We start from the raw sequence: 18,008 nt of genomic DNA on the forward strand, positions 1-18,008 counted from the left end.
CTATTTAGCTAATTCTTGCATCGTGCAGTAACTGCCTTCTATGTGTTGGCTGTGTTTTCTCAGCACCTTGAAGGCATCCAGCATGGGTGGCAGATGTTACTGGTGCCTTGCCCGGGCCCCCTCACATTCACAGATTCTGTTGGTGTAGGTGGTGTGCCTCCGGTAAACGTTCAAAGGCCAGCACTGGCTGATCTCCTTCAGGGCACTGCTATCAGACTATTATGACCATATTGTCAATACGTGTAGAGAGTCAGAAGTACCTGGATGTTTATTTATATTCCCTCCCCTTCTCCACTTGCCACCCACCCCAACACGTACCCTCCTGAAGCCATTAACCAATTGTTATTATGAGTGAAAGCCCAGAAAATTTGCCAAGATGTAGACATCTTCGTGGTATAAGTTATAATCCAGCATTTCCCTACATAATCGTGTTAAATCCTACTCTCTGTAAGTCTCATGTCTCAAATGGCTTATCTTTTTCCTCTCCCTGTCCTGCATCCTTGTGGCTCTCCCCCGGGAGCATTTTTTAGAATTAATTGCACACATATTCATCACAGTGTCTGCTTCTGGGAAATTGACACTAAGATAAAGTATCATATATTTCCTGGGTACTATCTGTAGCACCTAATGGTATGTGGAATATGTTAGTTTGAGCCATAAACTGTTGCTGTTATTCAACTGTTTATGAGCAATAAAGATGGTTATTTCTAGCGGCCTAATAGTTGTGATGAATATTGAACGATTAAAAGGAAATGAATTACTTAATCTGGAAAAAAAGTAGATTAGGCTAGACTTAGCAAACTGCCTTTGTGAATTTAAAAATGCATATAAATGTAATCATCATCATAATAACATATAGGCATACACGCAAATACATGATGGAATTCATGATAAGCAACCATTTTATACCCACTTATAATGTGACAAGGGCAGGAAATCGGCTTAAATCAAAGAAGATTTCTGGTGACTTTTAGAAAAATGAATATACCCTTGGATCACTGGAATGCTTTTAATAACAAGAAAACCATTGCTGGAGTCCACAATTTTAATTAAAAAGATTCATTACATCAATGGCTTAATGTTATATAAACATAAATACCGGATCATGTCTATAATTCTTATTTTGTTATGCAATGCTGTGAAAACTTATAGATGAAACAGTTTTATAAATTTTTCCACTAAAGATTCTTACGTAAGAGAGGCAACAATATTTTTTGTGTAACTTAAAGTATCATCTTGTCTAGATGTAGACACAAGATCCAATGGCCTCTGAAAGCTTTTTCCAGTCTTACAATGTGAGAATGTGTTGCAGACTAATGAGGACATAACTTATTCAATATCATCTTCTATTTTATTTTCACACTGAAGTAAGAAGCTTCAGGTCCCTGGTGGTTTAGTAATTAGACACTATCACAGCTGTGTTTTGAGATTGACTTCTGGTCAGGGAATGGAAATTTTTCAATTCCTAGTATAAAAATATTTGATTGCCTCTCTAAAAATACCTATTGCATCAAAGGGAAAATTATTCACACAAAGCATTTAAATCTTGAACAATTAAATTTGCGAACTAATTGGTATTTAGCTAATTTACTAAACAAATGCTGATTGAGCACATTACTGGGTAAAAAGTACTAGACAAAGTGAAATAAGGATGCAAAGGCTTGTGAGGTTAGGTTACTCTCCTTAAGGGCTTTAAAATCTAAATAAGTAGACATGTGTTTATAAATAATTATCATAAAAGGAAGCATGAAAACAAGAATAGGTTAAGACTTGTTTCAGAAATCACCCTCCCTGGTAAGGACTATTTACCATCTAATAAAAAAAGTTTATTCTGTGGAGAAAAGCTGTAATATCTTGTTTTGGTCCAGATATAAAATAGCTGGTAATTGTAGATAAAACTCTTTTTTCTAGTTGTTAATTTGCTCCAGTTCTCTGTTTGTGCTTTCATTGGAGGCCATCATTTAAGATAACATTATAAGATCTTTTGATTTTGTCATTCACAGCATTAACAGATTGAAGGAGAAATAGCATGTTTATCTCAATAGATGTGGGAAAAGGTTTTTTTTAAAAGAATGAAAATCATTCAATATAAAAAGACAAAACTTTTAATAAACTAAGAATAGAAATAACCTTATCTAAAGTTATCAACCAAAAAACCTCCAACAAGTATCACACATAGAGGTTAATTAGGGAAAGCTGTTCCTTTGAGATCTGGAATGACCTCTGTGTCCAGTATTTCCAAGTTGGCCAGCACAGAAATTCCAGGAAGAGAAATAAAATAAAGTTGGAAAGGGAAAGACAAATGGTCATTTTGCAAAGAAAATAATTATGTATGTAGGAAATCTAAAAAGAAGCTACATTAAATTTTCAGAATTTGCAGGACTAAAGTACGACAAGATTTCTGGACTCAAAACCAGCGAGGAAGAGAGTGAAATTTGCGACCTCCAACTCCAGCAGCACGCAGAACAGGACGTCGTCTCGGATCAGCGACCCGGAAGCAGGGACCGAGACGTGGACTCAGGGGCACATGATTTACCCAAGAGGTACTTCCAGGAGAAAGGGAGAATTGGTCCATCTCAACAGAGGCAAGAGGGACAGCTTTTTGTACAAAAATGTTCATTCATCACTGGCTTCAGAAGGCCCGTGGGGTCGGGGAGAGGTCATATCTTCCCGTTTAAAAGAGGGCCATTCTCTGCAGAAGGAGAGAGGTTTGAGAAGTCAACACTATTCCTAACAGCACTGGGGGGGGGGGGGTGTCCTGGCCTGGATAAGGAGGCTTTGGATGTGGCATCAATAGTACCCAACACTGTCCACCCTTTGCCTCTCAGTGCTACTCAGATCCACTCGCTTCTCACATTACGTCTATTCCATCCAGGCACAGTTTCTCTAGTATTCTGGTTGGTCCCAGTCTCTCGAAATTTGTAAGAGGAGAATTAGCAAGGTGAGAACGGCCGCATGGCTACAGCTGGTCCCAAGCTGATCCCTGGTGCTTATCAGCCTTCTTGTCCACCAGGCATCCTAGACCCCCTCCTCCTCAGGAAGGACTTTTGGGTGCTTTGCCGTACAGAGTGCTCCAGCCCCAACAGCCTTGAGAGGTCTGTGCCCCTGGTTACTAAGACATTTTACACAGTAAACGAGGTATTCAAGGTTATTTTCAGAACTCAAAGCTTTACTCCTATCTTGTAGCAGATTTTATTACTAAGGACTCAAAATATGCATCATTTGATTACTGTTTCTCTTGAAACATGACCTTTGTTTTCAGAAGTCCTCCAGTTCCTTGCGGTGATTGACTCCGCCGCTGCTAGGGACAGCGAGACCTCTGTTTTGCTCCCCACAGGAGTGTTTAATTGGCACTATTGTTTATTCCTAATTTCATGGTCTTTCTTTTTTTCCTTCTAAAATCGAGTTTTCCTTGAAAATACCATCTTAAAGTAGAACAAAATGATAAGTTAGGAATTTTTTCAATTAACCCATAAAGTAGGCATCACACTTTGGTCTACACAGTATGATTTTCTAAGTCCAGTTTGTCCTCTGGAATCTTTCCCATATCATTGGCAGTTTCTTTTTCTATAAGAGAAATTAATTGCATTCCTTGCCCCTGTATATTTCCATCCAGTTTAAGAATCGTAGCTTCTGCCTATTTGACTTTTAACACTGTCTTTCCTTCTTTTATCTGCTGCTGAAGGATAAGCTAAGCCTATCTCCTACCTTTGGCTGATTTGAATGCAAAGAGGAAGTAATGACACATTAAACACCCACGTGACAACCTTGCAAAGACCTCAAATCTTACTCAGCAGATGGTCTTTTACACCTAGTTGCACTTAACATGTTTTTAGTGCTTCAGGTAACAGGCTACAACCTAAGTGCAGGGTCTACTCGGATTCCAGAACTGGTTCAGTGATCACTAATGAGGGATGTGCACAGGACCAGCAGGAGAGGGAAGAGAGCAGGCGAGTCCATTCTGGTCTATCAGGCAAGAATGCTTGTGAATCGGTGCCAACTACGGGAACTCTGTTGCTCAAAGGGATTCCTGCTTTATTAAGAGAGTTTCTCCATAGGTGCACGTACCCACTCCAGAGACACTGAGAATCTTCATGAACGTATATAAGATCACCCAGGTGATCTTTATTCTCAGGAAAGTTTAGGAAACAATGCTTTAAGGAAAAGGATGTGAGGTGTCTTCCAAAACCTCGTAATATTTAAATGATGAATGAATGTTTTGTGGTTGCCTGGAAAGTTGATTCATGTAGTGACAAGGACACCCCAGAGGCATCAATATCACACGTCCTGTTCGAGGTATAGGAAACAGTGTTAAACCTCTTCCAGGCCCTCCACCCTCAAAATGCTGCTATTCTGCCTAAACTAAATTCTGTACCTGCTAATCCATGCTAGTGTGTTAGCAAGCAACAGATGCCTCCTGGTTAGCCTGTTTCTATTTTTAAAGTCTTATTTTCCCTGCCCAAAGTGTCTCTAACAGAGGAAATTCAATCATATCCATATTTGGTGGCAAGGGGGCCATATGTGAGCCCTGAAATCACACAATATAAGCAAAATGTGTACAGATTAAAGTCAGTCTTAAAAAGGGTCTCAAAAATATTAGAGCATCTGGACTAGTTACCTCCATGTAATCCCCCCATAAATCTGATCTAACAGAATCCTTCTGCAGTTGAATTGGTTCCTATATTCCCAAGAGCAGGCGGCACTTCCCCCACCCACCACGGAGTTTTAAATTTCTCTTTTAGCAGGGATGTTGTTTTCTCGGCTACTCACTATGGTGTCAAATGAAACACTAATTTTTGGTGGAAATAAACAGTAGGGACAGATGAGTTCATGAGAAACAAATATCCCATTTAATCAAATTCTTACTAGCTTGCATTTCAGAGTTACTTCTATTTCAAAGCTCTTGCTGGACTATGAACACAATTTTCTGTAATTCACGGTTTACTGTCTTGATTGCACATTGGCCCAGCTTCATCCTCTGTATTGTCAAATTCCTTCTATTTGACTGTTTTCTCTGTCTGACAGTGCCCCTTCTCTGATCTCGCACTCTTGAATACAGATTTAACTCACACCCTCAGTGCCTTCTAGGGGTGGGCATTGGAGTGGACTAGAGGGCAGGGACAAATGAGAAGTTTGTCTCTGGGAGGCATAGGACTATTCCAACTGCCTTTGCCCTGTGGAAATGCAAATCTCACTCGGCCAGATCTTCTTATTTTTTTAAATAATAAACTAAAAATCTCATGGTTTTCAAATGCTGGTAACTGATTACAATTTGTCAAAAATATTTTGTAAGCCAAACAAAACACACCTGTGAATTATTTTGAACCCATAGGGCAGCAATTTGCTTTCATTATATTATAGCAATGGGTAGCGTTACAAGGCCCATTAGACCTGGAAGAGATGCTCGCCCATCCTCCCTAATTTTACTTATAAGAAACTACAAGGATAATGGGCAGGTGGAAGGAGTGATGTGATATTTGGGACAAAAGTGTCTGCCTTTTAGGATGACTGTCGTCTCCAATACACAGGGACTTCCTACAGACTCCAAGACAGGAGTACTGAGTTTCTCCCACTGCTTTGTGGAAGCCCACGGGTTTCCCAAGACTTTCTTCATCATCCATGGGATTGTTTGGCTCCTGAGCATGAATTATAGATACTTGCATTGTAGTAGTTCAAATATGGACAGAGAAGGATCTGAAATGCCTGGTTAGTGAGGAGTGGTGCTGAGACTAGTAGAACTGCTGGTTTTATCACCTCATTCCAAAAGTTTGTAAATATCTTGGTCTTTGTTTCATTACTATGATTTTCTACCTGATAATTCTAACTTGACAAATTCCAAAGATATAGCACTACATATATTTAATATACAGAGGGAAATAAACTAGCATTCAGATCAAACGATTAAGAGCAGTGACTTAAGATGACTAGACAAATTGGTAAAGACTTTTCTAAACAAATTATTTATAGATTTGTTGAAATTACCTTCCATTTTGTGTTGTGAAGAATATTTCCATACAATTTCATCATTTGTTTAGAACTTAGCTTTTTATATAGTTGATCATTCTGAAATCTTCAGAAATTTGAAAAAAAATTCCACATGGTTCTGTATTTCATGAAATGCCAATTACTTTTTAATTTCCTTTAAATAATACAAAAGTGTTAAGATTGGCTTAATGTGAATGGATTGTACAAAAGGTTTTTTTTAGATGATAAGTTAATTAAATATACAGAACCAGACACTTTATTTTTAAAATGTGTGTATGTGACTTTACTTCCATCCCTTGGACTACGATTTTGTAATAGGGAATTATTCTTTGTTTAGAGGTTCTGATTTCTCTTCTAGAGGAAGTCTCCTTCAGTTTTCTCTCTCCTTGTATTTATGTGCTTGTGCGTGTATGATGTGTGTGGGGACCACACATGAGGACTAAATTACTGTCAAGAATTCCTTGGTGGGTTTAATATCTAACTACAAAGCAAGATGTCAGCCCCTGATTAAACTTTATAAGAAGTGCGACTAAGAGGGCAGATGTTCCCTGGGCCTGAGCAAGGGCGCTCAAGTTTCCAAGATTTCTCCAAACCTGCTCTGCCAGAAGCCCCAGGAAACATCAGATTCAGCTTCCTGTCCGGGTATCCTTATGGCACCTGGAGGTGACCATCAATCTGTGAATGGACATCCAGCCTCATCCATATAACAAAATATTTGAATGTGACGGGAAAATAACATGCTTAGGAGCTATGATAAACGTCACCGATGCCCTCCTGATCTAGCCATTTCACACTTAGGAGTGAAACTGGTCCGCATCCTCAGACACCGCAGCCGGGAAGACAAGACCGCACAGACACACGCACATGCACACGCACGCACGCGGGCCCTGCTGGCCTCTCTGCGGTGGCCCCGCGTGTGCCCCGCGTGCGCCCGTCTCCGGTGCACACAGCCGCACCGGCGAGACCACGGGAGGAGCTGGCGGAGGAGAGCCCAACTGTTGCTGTGAGGCTGACGGTGGCAGCCAGAGCAGGAACCTGCTCGCACCGGCTCCCCACCCACCGCAGCGCAGCCTCCTCTGCCTTCTCCTCCCTTCAGCCCCAGCTGCATCCAGCATCCCAGCCCCCGCGGCAAAGCCAACTCTGATTTAACAACAACAACAAAAAGGCCCAAAGGAAACAGCCCTCAGCCCTCAGCCCCCAGCCCGCCCCCGCCCCCGCCCCCTTCCCGGCGCTGGCAGGCCGGGCCGCCCGGGTGGCAGCAGCGCCAGCAACGCGGAGCGCAGAGCCGCCGCACCGGCCGGGAGGCGCGCGCCCACGGAGCCGCGGGAGGTGAGGGGCCGCGTCCCCGCGGTGGGTGCGCGCCCCGCCCGCCGCCCGCCGCCGCCGCCGCCGCCGCCGCCGCCGCACCCGCGGGACCATGAGCGCGCCGAGCACGGGGGTTACAGGTTGGTCACGGCCGCCCGAGGCCCGGGGGCGCGCCGGTCACCCCGGCCCAGGCCGAGGCCGGCGGGCGCGGGGGGCGAGGGCCGGGCGCGGGGAGTGAGGGGGGGCCGGAGGAGGCGCCCCAGCCTCGGCGGGGACCCAGCGCGGGCCTTCCCGGCCTCGGAGGCGCGCGGGTGGGCGCCGGATGCCCGGGGCCGCCAGACCTCGGCCTGCCCCGCGGGCACGTAGGGGACAGGTGGCTGGGGGTTGGGGGGGCGGGTGCGCAGCGCGGCCGCGGCCACGGCTGCACCGGCCCCTCCGCTCCTCAGGGGTGAGGAGGACGCGCAGGTTGGGGGGCCGCCCGCTCCCGCGCGGTCCCGAGGCGGCCTTGCCCACCCGGCCCTGTCGCCCTGCGCGTCAGAGCCCTCGGTTTATTCATTGGCCTGCTTGAGCGGCCGTCATTAGGGGCCACGGGGCCAGCAAAGTAGTGTCCTGCCAAAGCCACGCCGGTTTTGTCGTACGGCCCTTAAGAGACTAGTGTAGGTGGGCCCAGACGCTGAGCAGGGTTTTCTCGAATTTTCCTCTTTCAGGATAGTGTGATACCTTGAAACTCAGGTCCGGATAAACGCTTGAAATACCGTAGGGTAAATCTTTCCATTTCAGTCCCAGCTGTTCAGGGAATATATTATCAAGGCTCTGGTTCAGGCACCCCCAGGTTCAGGCCTCGGAAGGATGTGTTCTTAATCTCATGTTTGTCCGGCCATCAGCTAGGCCTGGATTTCCCTGGCGGTCAGAGGGAGTGGAGTCTCGGTGACCGTCTCTAAGGAGGCCAGGGTTGGTGAAGACCTTTAATAAGGATCAGAAATGAACAGGTGGCTATTAAAAAAAGAAGAGTCATATATTCATAGCTCCAGCTGTGACTTGATATTAAGGAGGAGAGGAGAGGGTAGATTCTAGAAGTTATCTCCAAGCCAGATGTACACCAAGTTTTCTTTTTTTACATTCAGAGATTAAATTTCAACACTTGCAAATAAAAATCGTAGCTTCTCAATCCTCTATAACAACAAAAACGCATTTCCTAATTGGTGGGCTTTCATTCTGTGGGACTTTGACCCAGCTATTGTTAAAACCAAAGTGAAGGCAGTGTCAGGCTTGGGAGAAAAATGAAAAAGTGAACAGGCTGGTTGGACCCCCTTCGCGTTGGTAGAAGAGACATTTTGGCAGAACAGGCGTGCGGTCACCGATAAGGATACTAGAGGCTCCGTAAAAATTGAAGACAAGTCATGTGAAATGGTGGTAAACCTATGGCTATGATGCGCAAGATAGTCAAAAGAGGAAAAATAATTGTACTTTGAAAGAAAAAAACTACTCGAAATAGTACCATTTGCTTGCAGTTTAGAGAACTGAAGTTTTGTGTAGCATTTTTTTCTTCTTTTTTCCAGTACGGCATTTCTTTGAAATGTGTTCTGTTTGCTTCTCTTCTCTTCCGGGGTACGTTGTGAATATGTGTATGTGTGGGCACGTGGGCAGGCATGGATGTATTTGTTTCAACCTTTATCAGTGATGCTGGGATAATTTCAGGATATTCGTGGCTGTGTGCATTTATCCCAGAGAAGAGTCACACGTGGATTTCAAGTTTGTGAAGGAAAAAAAAAAAATCAATCTCCCCATAACATTCTGTCCTAAAGTAAGCCAGGCACTGGGCCAGGGGCTAGGGGTTCAGTGAGGAAAAGATACCGACCAGACCCTACGAATCTGCCAGGAAAGACAAATATTGAAGTGAATAGACAACCATATAGCCTATTTTCTAGTTTTGGTTTGGAAACGATGACCTTGAGCTTAAAGAAATTATGAATTGCTCCCTTCCAAAATTATTTCAGCATTTTAAAGCCTGACTCTCATGTTGTGTGATACCTACCTGTCACAAGGACTCATGCAAGAAGTTTCTACACCTTCAAAACTCTTTGTGTGCAAACATTTAACATTTTAAAATTTATCTGTTCAATTAAAAATATCAGACATGGTAGAAATGACAGAAATGATAGAGAAAGAATAAACAGCCATGGTCCCAACAACCTAACACAGAAGAGTGTACTGCCTGTGTGTTTTTAAGACTATACAACTTTGTGTAATTGTGGTCATGGTGTTGTGCATTTTGTCACTGGTTTTGCCATTTAGTTATTTCTAATAAGCATTTATTATATGCTTATTTCTCATAAGCTTTGTTATATGCTTATTTCTCATAAGCCTTTTTTTCATATTTCTCTACAGTTTTCTTCTTTAAAAAATTATAAATGACTATGTAAGACCATACCCCATGAAAATCACCTCACTTGTACAGACACACCTCAGTCGTTGGACATTTGCTTTTTCCAACTTTTCATCATTATAAATAATGTCCCATTAGATTGTTAGTGTATAGAGATTTATTTCTGCTGGATGTTATTTTTTCACGATCAATTCTAAACAATGATGTTCCTGGAAAAAAATGGATTATCTAAATTACTATGTGGATATACAGTATATATAAGTTATATGGATATATATAATATATATTATATGTCATGGATATATACGTATCTCCAAGTTGGTTTCCTAAAGATTATAATTTTGAATAAGATGCTTTGTATGCTTCCTGAGGTAAATCTGCCTTCTTTTTAGTATTTGTGGATTCCCTTCCCTCTTTACAGGAATAATAGAAGATAAAATAATAGCTTGGATCTATGAGCTATGCACTGTATAAAGATTTGACCTTTAACAAATTCATCTGAAATCCAGATGATAAAACACACCTCTTACAGTAAAATCAAAGTAGCAATGCTAGAAAAGTTGTAATCTGAATAAGTAAATGTGAGGTCTTCTAGGGAAAAAAACAATTTTTTGAGCTCAGGCATCTAATGCTGCTTTTGGACTTCTTACCCAGGCTTCAAATAAATGATCAAAGGAATTTATATAGTGAGAAACCTGAACCCTGTAGGTTCAGGAACAAGAAGACCGTTTGCTCCTAGGCTGTATGAACTCCAGGGCCTTTCTGGTAGATTCAGTACAGATGGAGCTGGACTGATGGAGCTGATGGGTAAAACTAAGGCTCTGGTCACAATCTTCTACCTCAGAGATTTGCACAACAAATAAGGAACAGAGCTTCTGCAGAAGCCTTTAATATGAAGAGGTAAAGGCTAAAGTCGGAGAATTTTCTTGGTAAGACAGAATTGCTTAACTTCTGAAGTAATTTCTCCACGATACCCCAGGGCAAGGGCAGCCCCACCGAAAAGAATGTGCTCAGATGACAGGGACTGACCCCAAGGGTCCAGAGGGAGAGGGCAGGACTGGGGTTCAAGGCGGGAGCCCAGGAGAATTAAAAGTATGGAAAGTCAGAACACTGCAGCCAAGGGAATCTTTTATGTGGAGATCAAGAGTCAGACTTATCTCCAATTATGCAAAGGGAAGAGATGAAAAGAGGTCTTTGTTTGGGGCAAGGATGCTGTGTATGGAAGACAGCCAACACAGACACACAAATCAGTGGTCTTTCTGACAGGGAGATCAGAGCAAATGGAACACAGGCCTTGTTCTAAGTGACATATCATAATTATTTTCCTTTCAATGAAAAAAAAAAACCCACAAGTATGCAGATGAAGGTGGGTTATCATGGACCAGAAAACAATTAATTGAAATCTAGCATCAAATCTAGCCTGGTGAACACTTTGAATTTGAAAAATAAGAAAAAGGAAAATATTCCAGCATTATTTTGCTCAAGTGGAAACAAACTACACACAAGGGAAAAGTTAGACTGGCTTCATTCTCTTCTCCAAAATTAAAGCGGCAGGAAAATAATATACTGGAAATGTGTGATTCTGAAAAATACCGGAAGACCATTCTCTTATGGTACGAATATGGCTCAAAATGAAATATAAAAAAGATGAAGAAATACATACTAGGCATGTGCTACCAAAAAAAAAAAAAAAAGGTGAGGTAGAATTATGTAAAAACAGAACAACAGTTCAAAAAGTAATTAAATGAGAAAAAAAGACCTTAAAATAATAAAAATTACTATCTTTAATAAAGTTCTAATTACAGGCTTTTTATTTATGTATGCTGATTATCCCAGCATTATTCTCTAGACAGCCACCAGTACTCCTGTGTGTATTCATTGTGGACAGCATGGTCCTTAGAGGCAGTGTTTCCTCAAAGGGGTCTGTGACCTACAGCAGGATGAGGAAGCAGCATTTCAGCTTAGGAAATAAAGAAAACAACAAAAGAGAACTGGAGAAGAAAGAGGAAAAACATGAATGGGTTCATGATAAGACAGAAAAGCTTTAGATCTGTTATAAAAAAAAATAAAAGCCAGCATTCCAGTCTTTAAGGCCTCTTAGTCTACAGCTGTCCATAGGAGGTGTCAGGGTGACCCGAACTAAGGATGAGGTCAAGAAGGAGATAAATAAGAATGAGGGCCAGTGAAGGAAGGTGTTGGGGAAATTGGGTGTGAAATTCTAAGGATGAGAAACTGGCATCAGACTGTCATCATGGAAATGGAGAGGTGGACGGTGGAGATTTATCAGGGAACAAATCCTAACAGATCTTGGTGGCTGAACCAACAGAATGAAAGGGAGGGGCGGGTGAAGAATGAATCCAGGACCTTGAGCTCGGGTGATTGTGGGTATTGTTGGTGCTATTTGTGATGCGTTCGTAGAACGGCTTATTACTCCTTTAACTTAGGTTGACAGAATTTATAGGTTAGATCCTTTGCTTCATTATTTCTTTATCTGTTCTTTATTATTATTATGAAATCCACAGGAGATCAGCTTCACATATCCTCTTTGAAGTAGAGGAAGGATTTTTTAAATGTTTTGTTATTTCTGAAAAGTACAAATTATGGAGGCCTGTGTCAGACAAGATACAAATTTGTATCAGACAAGATACAAGTCAGTGATGGCTTAAAATACTATCAAATATGTGTTTTAAAATTTGCCTGTGGTTAAAAAAAAATTCAAGTACGGAAACTTCTTTAACTATTCCTCCCAGGAGCTAAAGCACAGAGATTATGATAAATATTGTAAATAAGGGTTTAAAATTTCAGAACTAGAGCTTGTTGAATTACTCTTTCCATTTCTCTCAATTCCGTATGTCAGTACTTTAAGGAGAAAAGAAGCTTTAAACTCCGGGGAGCCTCAAAACAGTTTTCTACTTTTTTATTAAGTAAAAATTTAAAGCAGTGTTAAAAGCTAATTTGTTGAACTAGACAATTTTTTTTGCTTCCTTCCTTCAAGAAATGAATAGCCATTTTAAAGGTATATTCTAGGCAAGGAAATTATTGTAGAAAAGTCAAGGACAAACCAGATTTCTTAGTTACCTTCTCATAAGACAAAAATGTTTTCTTGTGTATCATATGTATCCATATAGCTGTTTTTTTGAGACAATTCTGAAATTCTCTGATGACAACTTAGATAGTATATACTGTATATACATTCAGTTATGAATCACATTTTTTGTCCTAGGTGTGTATTTTGCTTTTATTGTTTATACTAATCTCTCTTATTTTTCCCCCAATCTGGCTTGACTATCAAATGTAAACTCTATAGGTGTTAAAACTTTACAGATGTTAAAATGCTCTTCTGAGCATCTAGACCACTGATACCATCACTTTTGGGACCAGTGCTGGGATGTGGGGAATGTTGTTTAAAAACACCATTTTTCATACTCCACCCCACAGGGTTCTGATTTAGTGTGTCTGAGGTGAAGGATGCCCATGGTCGAGAATGCTTACCAACCTCCCTGGATGATTCACATGTTAGCGATCTTTGGAAACTACTATTTTAAACCATTCACCTTCTTTGTCCAAGTTTTGTGAATTCGTATTACAAAAATTATACAACCACACACATGTGAATTAATAGTTGCTTTTGACTTCCCATACTATTTAAGTGCAGTGTGGAAGGGGTTAGAAAACCGCTGTTTTAACTGTCCATCTTCTTTGCCCAACCTCTGCAGATCCATCACAGCTTAAGCAACTTCAGTAAAAAAGATAATCTCCTTTTCTGATTTGTTACAATGCTTATATGATAGTAGCACTTTATTCAAATAAACTGCCTGTCAATGAACTGCCATTAAAGGCCCTGCTACTTCCTGGAGGAAGCTGGGCTTTCTTACAAAGTCACACTACCAACCTGCAGGGATTTTTGGTTCTGATGGTCTTTTCTCAGCTTTTTCATACACCTACCTTATACCTAGAATAACTCACAAAATTCAAATTGCATGGGATAGGAGGATACAGCTCAGTGGTAGAGCGTGTGCTTGACATGCACAAGGTCCTGGGTTCAATCCCCAGTACCTATTTTTAATGAAGATTTAAAATAAATAAATAAACAAACCTAATTACCCCCCCTAAATAAATAAATAAAATTGTACTAAGTAAAGAAAATAAATTAAAATTGCATAAACTTTCTAAACTTGGAGTGAAAGGCTAGGGCTTGTTGAAAGGATTGACTGAGTTTTCTGAGTTGAGGTGGGAGAGCGGCCTCTCTGGCCACATGTGGGAGCTGATTGCCTCAATGTGTGATCAGGACAGAGATTTAGGTGACACAAATACAACTCTCCTGTCCATCCCCTACTGCTGGGCTGTTTTAGTCCGGCAGGCAGGGTGCAGTGACAAAAAGCTGTTGGGATATCATTGTCTCTCCTGAATTCCTTTACCAAATCCATTGACTTGTAAAGATGAAAGAAAATTCAATTTTCACAGTCAAACATGAAATAGAACAGAATCCTTGATGAAGTCATGACACAGTTTTGAGGTATTGGTAGAAAAAAAACCAGGAAAAAAATGCAACTTTCCTTTGGGAATTAGGAAGTAGACTCAGTATAAAAAGTAAGGAAGCATTTTCTGTTTTTAATCAGTGTGTTGATAAAAGGAAAAGAGGAAAGAAGAGCCTGTGCTTGGAGATGGCCCTTTGACATGTTTGGCTTCCCCTGTTTGGTGGCCCATCTTGGGTGGCCCTTGCAGTCCCGCTGAGACGGGACCATGTGTCTAACACTCTGCTTTTGCAGGGCGTAGATGAGTGAGCACCGAAATGAAAAATGCATTTGGGGAGAGAGAGGCAGAGAGATACAGGAGAGGCTGCTGCTGTGATCTGTGCTCAAACTTTAATGATGTCTTAGTTCTCCTGCCAAAGTGATGTGCTCTGCTGCGTGGCTAAGGCAGACCTAGGACTCAGGCAGCTGCTGGCCTTTCCTCCAACCACAAGGACTCGATTAGACAGAAGGATGCATCACACTGTGCCCACTGAAGTTCCTGAGCAGAGGATACTCAGGGAACAGGAGTTGCCTGCCCCCAGGCATCGCAGGCTAGGTCCTGCCTTGTTCTAATTTAGTTTCACTACTCAGATTTGGGAGAGGCAAGAACTTGGAGACTCCCATCTCTGTTCTCTGGGAAAAGAGAAAGGTCTATTGGCAAAGCCCTGGAAAGGTCAGATTGAAAGATATGGACAACTGAATATCATGAGGGTAAAGGTCAGAAAGTGACCTTGGGTAAGGCACTTACCCTCCCTAAACCTCAGTGTCCTCTGTAAAATAGAAATAACAGAGACACCTACTTCCCTAGGACATGGGTGAAGTGTATGAGATAATCTACTCAAAGCTCTTAGCCTCACACATCATAAACCCTCAGAAAATGTCAGGTATAATTTGTTATGCGTAAAAATGGATGATTTTCATATTTTACTTGCCTTAAAGAAATTATGAATGAAATTCATCATTGAAAACATCTGAATTGTATGAAGTTCCTTGAAGTTAAAAAGTAAGAGTCAAATTCTCTGCCCATTCACTCCCTCCCTCCCCTGCCTCTCTGGTCTCCCAATAACATTCCTTGGGTTCTAAACTTGCTTCCAGTTTATGTGGATCTGGGCAAATGTGCCTCAGACTTTTAATCTGTACAATGGGGATAATACTGAGAACTGCTTTGAAGAGAGATTAAGACTTTGGGATAGTGCCTGGCACAAAGCCAGCTTTCAATAAATGTTTGCTCTCATCTTTCAAGTGAAAAAGTGAATGCATAACACTTAAGCTTGATTCTCTTCTAAAATTATGTACAGTGGTTGATGGACCACCACCCTACCCTAAGAGTTGATAAAATGCATGAATTATGAGCAGCTTCAAGAATGTGTCAATAAATTTTATCATTGGCAGCCTCTTGGAATGGAATCTATTGCAAACTCCCAGACAGAGCAGAAGTCCTTCCCACAAACTCCACAATAGGTATGGAGTCATTCTCTCTGAGAACATCCAGAAAGGAGTAGGCCACCTCTTGGGATGGCCAACACATTATTATTGGAAACTTTTAGATTAAACAGTTCTTTTGTTGAATTAGCAGCTACCATTTGCTAACTTCTGATTGGTAGCGTCTGTTTTGTTTGGATTTCCTTGCTGGAAGAACAAAGAAATCTACAGGACAGAATCACAACCCGATGGTATTCTGAGCTTTGGATTTGAAGTATGACAGAAGGACTTCTCTCAGTAGATCTCTTCTTTCCGCCCTAATACAGTCTCTGCAGAAAAGCGTACGCTCCTTCGCCCACATGTGATAAGTCAGATCTATTTTCTAGTTTTCATATTCTCAGCACATTCGGTCAAGAATTTATGAGACTAAAACTAACTCTAGGAAACGAAGAAATCTGTCATCTTTGGGTAGTGAAGACAGCTGTCTCTTTTGTACATGATGTAAGGTTATCAGACGGGAGTTAGAAAATGCTTTTTTCTCATCTTTTTTTCAAAATTTAAAGAATCAATGATAAAAGCATTATGGAGTATTTCTAGGATTCACCCTCCAGGACAGAGGCTGGATAAATGAATAATGACTTGGGAAACCTGAAAGCAACATTTAGGTAGATTTGATGAGAAGGTTGATGATTTCTTGCCAGAAAAAAATAGACACATTTTAATAAATATGTGGCTGGAATAACTATAAAATGAATCCCATAATACAATCGGATTCAGTTTTAGGAGATGAGAATGTCTGTTGAATTTTCACAAACAATAGTTGATGCCAAGAGAGTTTAGAATTACCAGGTTGTCTGATTAGAATATGTGGGAAAGTATTCTTATTACCTGTCTATTTTATAATATACTTAATTTTTAATTTAATAGTTCTGTAAGCCACCTCGTCTTGGTTCCTCTCCTGGCTTATCTCTGTAGCTAAGTTTCTTTATCTTTGGAATGGTTCTTTTTAAGAACTGAAAGACAAGATATACGACATGCTTAAAGCCAGGCCTGGCACAAAATAAGCCCTCAGTAAACATCCTTGTTGGCAGGAGTCTCTTTCTACATGACAGTCAACATAATCTGGGAGGAAGTCAGCTGGTGAGCTCACTGCTTTACCATGGGAACTTCTGTATCTTCCAAAGCATTTCATCGCCTTTGTGTGTGTGTGTGTGTGTGTGTGTGTGTGTGTGTGTTTTAAGATTTCTCAGTGTGTGTGTGTTTGAGGACTGTTTTCTTCTTTATAAAGCATTCAGACTAGGGAATACCTATTCAGTTTTACTTCAAATTCTGTCTTTAACACTTTCCCTGAAGCACTGTTGATTGTTAAGTTGGAAAAGCAGTTACTGAGCATCACTGAACAGGAGACCCGGCGGTTGCTGGAATCCAGTGTGGGAGGTACCCCATGCCAGGCTGTGGAGGCTGCAGGAGGGGAGCCAGTGGAGGGGGGTGCAAGATGCCCAGAGAGCATGGGACACGCGTCTTCGGTACCCACAGCCAAGAACCAAGGTGATCTGGGCTGGAAGAACTAGGGGAGGAGTTTTAGCCATTGAGCTGGAGTGGAAGGACGCTCCGCGGGGCAGAGAGAGGTGCAGTCATCAAAGGAGTTGGAGGAGGGGCGAGTGCTAGGGAAGCCTGAGGCAGAGCAGAAGGATTTGGGATAACAAAAAACAAGACAAAAATAGTGGATTTTTTCCCCCTAACTTAAAACCTAAGTTTTATGTTTATGCATATGCATAAACATGAACATAAAATGTATAATGCTGTATTAATTTGTTCCAAATGGACATGTCCTCTGTGGGAAGAAAATTTGGCCAGACAAAATGAACAGTATAACTTTATGAAAAACTAACTTTTGACAGTTCCAGCATGAGGAATACACATCCCTTTTTGTCTTCTAATTGTTATTACGATGTGCTGAAGCACAGCGGAAGATTTCAATATGGATATGGGAAAAGGCAGGAAACTGTTGTTCCAGTATAAATATCTGGTGGTTTGTTGTTTTGGGTTCTGTGGCTGTTTTTAAAAAAAAGAGGAAGAAATAGAAATACTTGAAATAAGAATTGTTCATAATGCTCAAATAAAAAAATTGTTAACATTGAATTCAGTTGTCATCCAAAATACACAGTAATACCTTTCTCAACTACAAATTCAAGATTGGTGCCTGGTCTAGAAGATGTGCTTGTGCCTGTTTACCTGGCAAGACTTTGCACACATAAGGGTGAGCTTAGGAGACAAGAAAGACAAGGAGGGGTAGCTGTTTGAAGGTAGTATTTGCTCCCAGTTAGGTTTTCTGTGCATGCATATTTATTGACAGAGATTTCACAGGAATACTGCTAGATGAAAAAAAAAACACT

General features: G+C 41.3%; 1 protein-coding gene across 3 annotated transcripts in view; it reads left to right on the forward strand.

The window, feature by feature from the left end:
- The first annotated feature begins 6,978 nt into the window (after window positions 1-6,978).
- The window catches only part of NALCN (sodium leak channel, non-selective), a 265,894-nt gene continuing 254,864 nt past the window's right edge, over window positions 6,979-18,008 (forward strand). For 2 of the 3 annotated variants that reach the window (XM_032496708.1, XM_032496709.1), the window contains exon 1: window positions 6,983-7,430. The gene's annotated coding sequence lies outside the window, so the exon portion shown is untranslated. Of the gene's footprint in view, window positions 7,431-18,008 lie in introns of all 3 variants that reach the window. The other variant, XR_004325878.1, reaches the window with a different exon arrangement.

Source organism: Camelus ferus, chromosome 14 (genome assembly GCF_009834535.1).
Source record: "Camelus ferus isolate YT-003-E chromosome 14, BCGSAC_Cfer_1.0, whole genome shotgun sequence".
NCBI lineage: Eukaryota > Metazoa > Chordata > Mammalia > Artiodactyla > Camelidae > Camelus > Camelus ferus.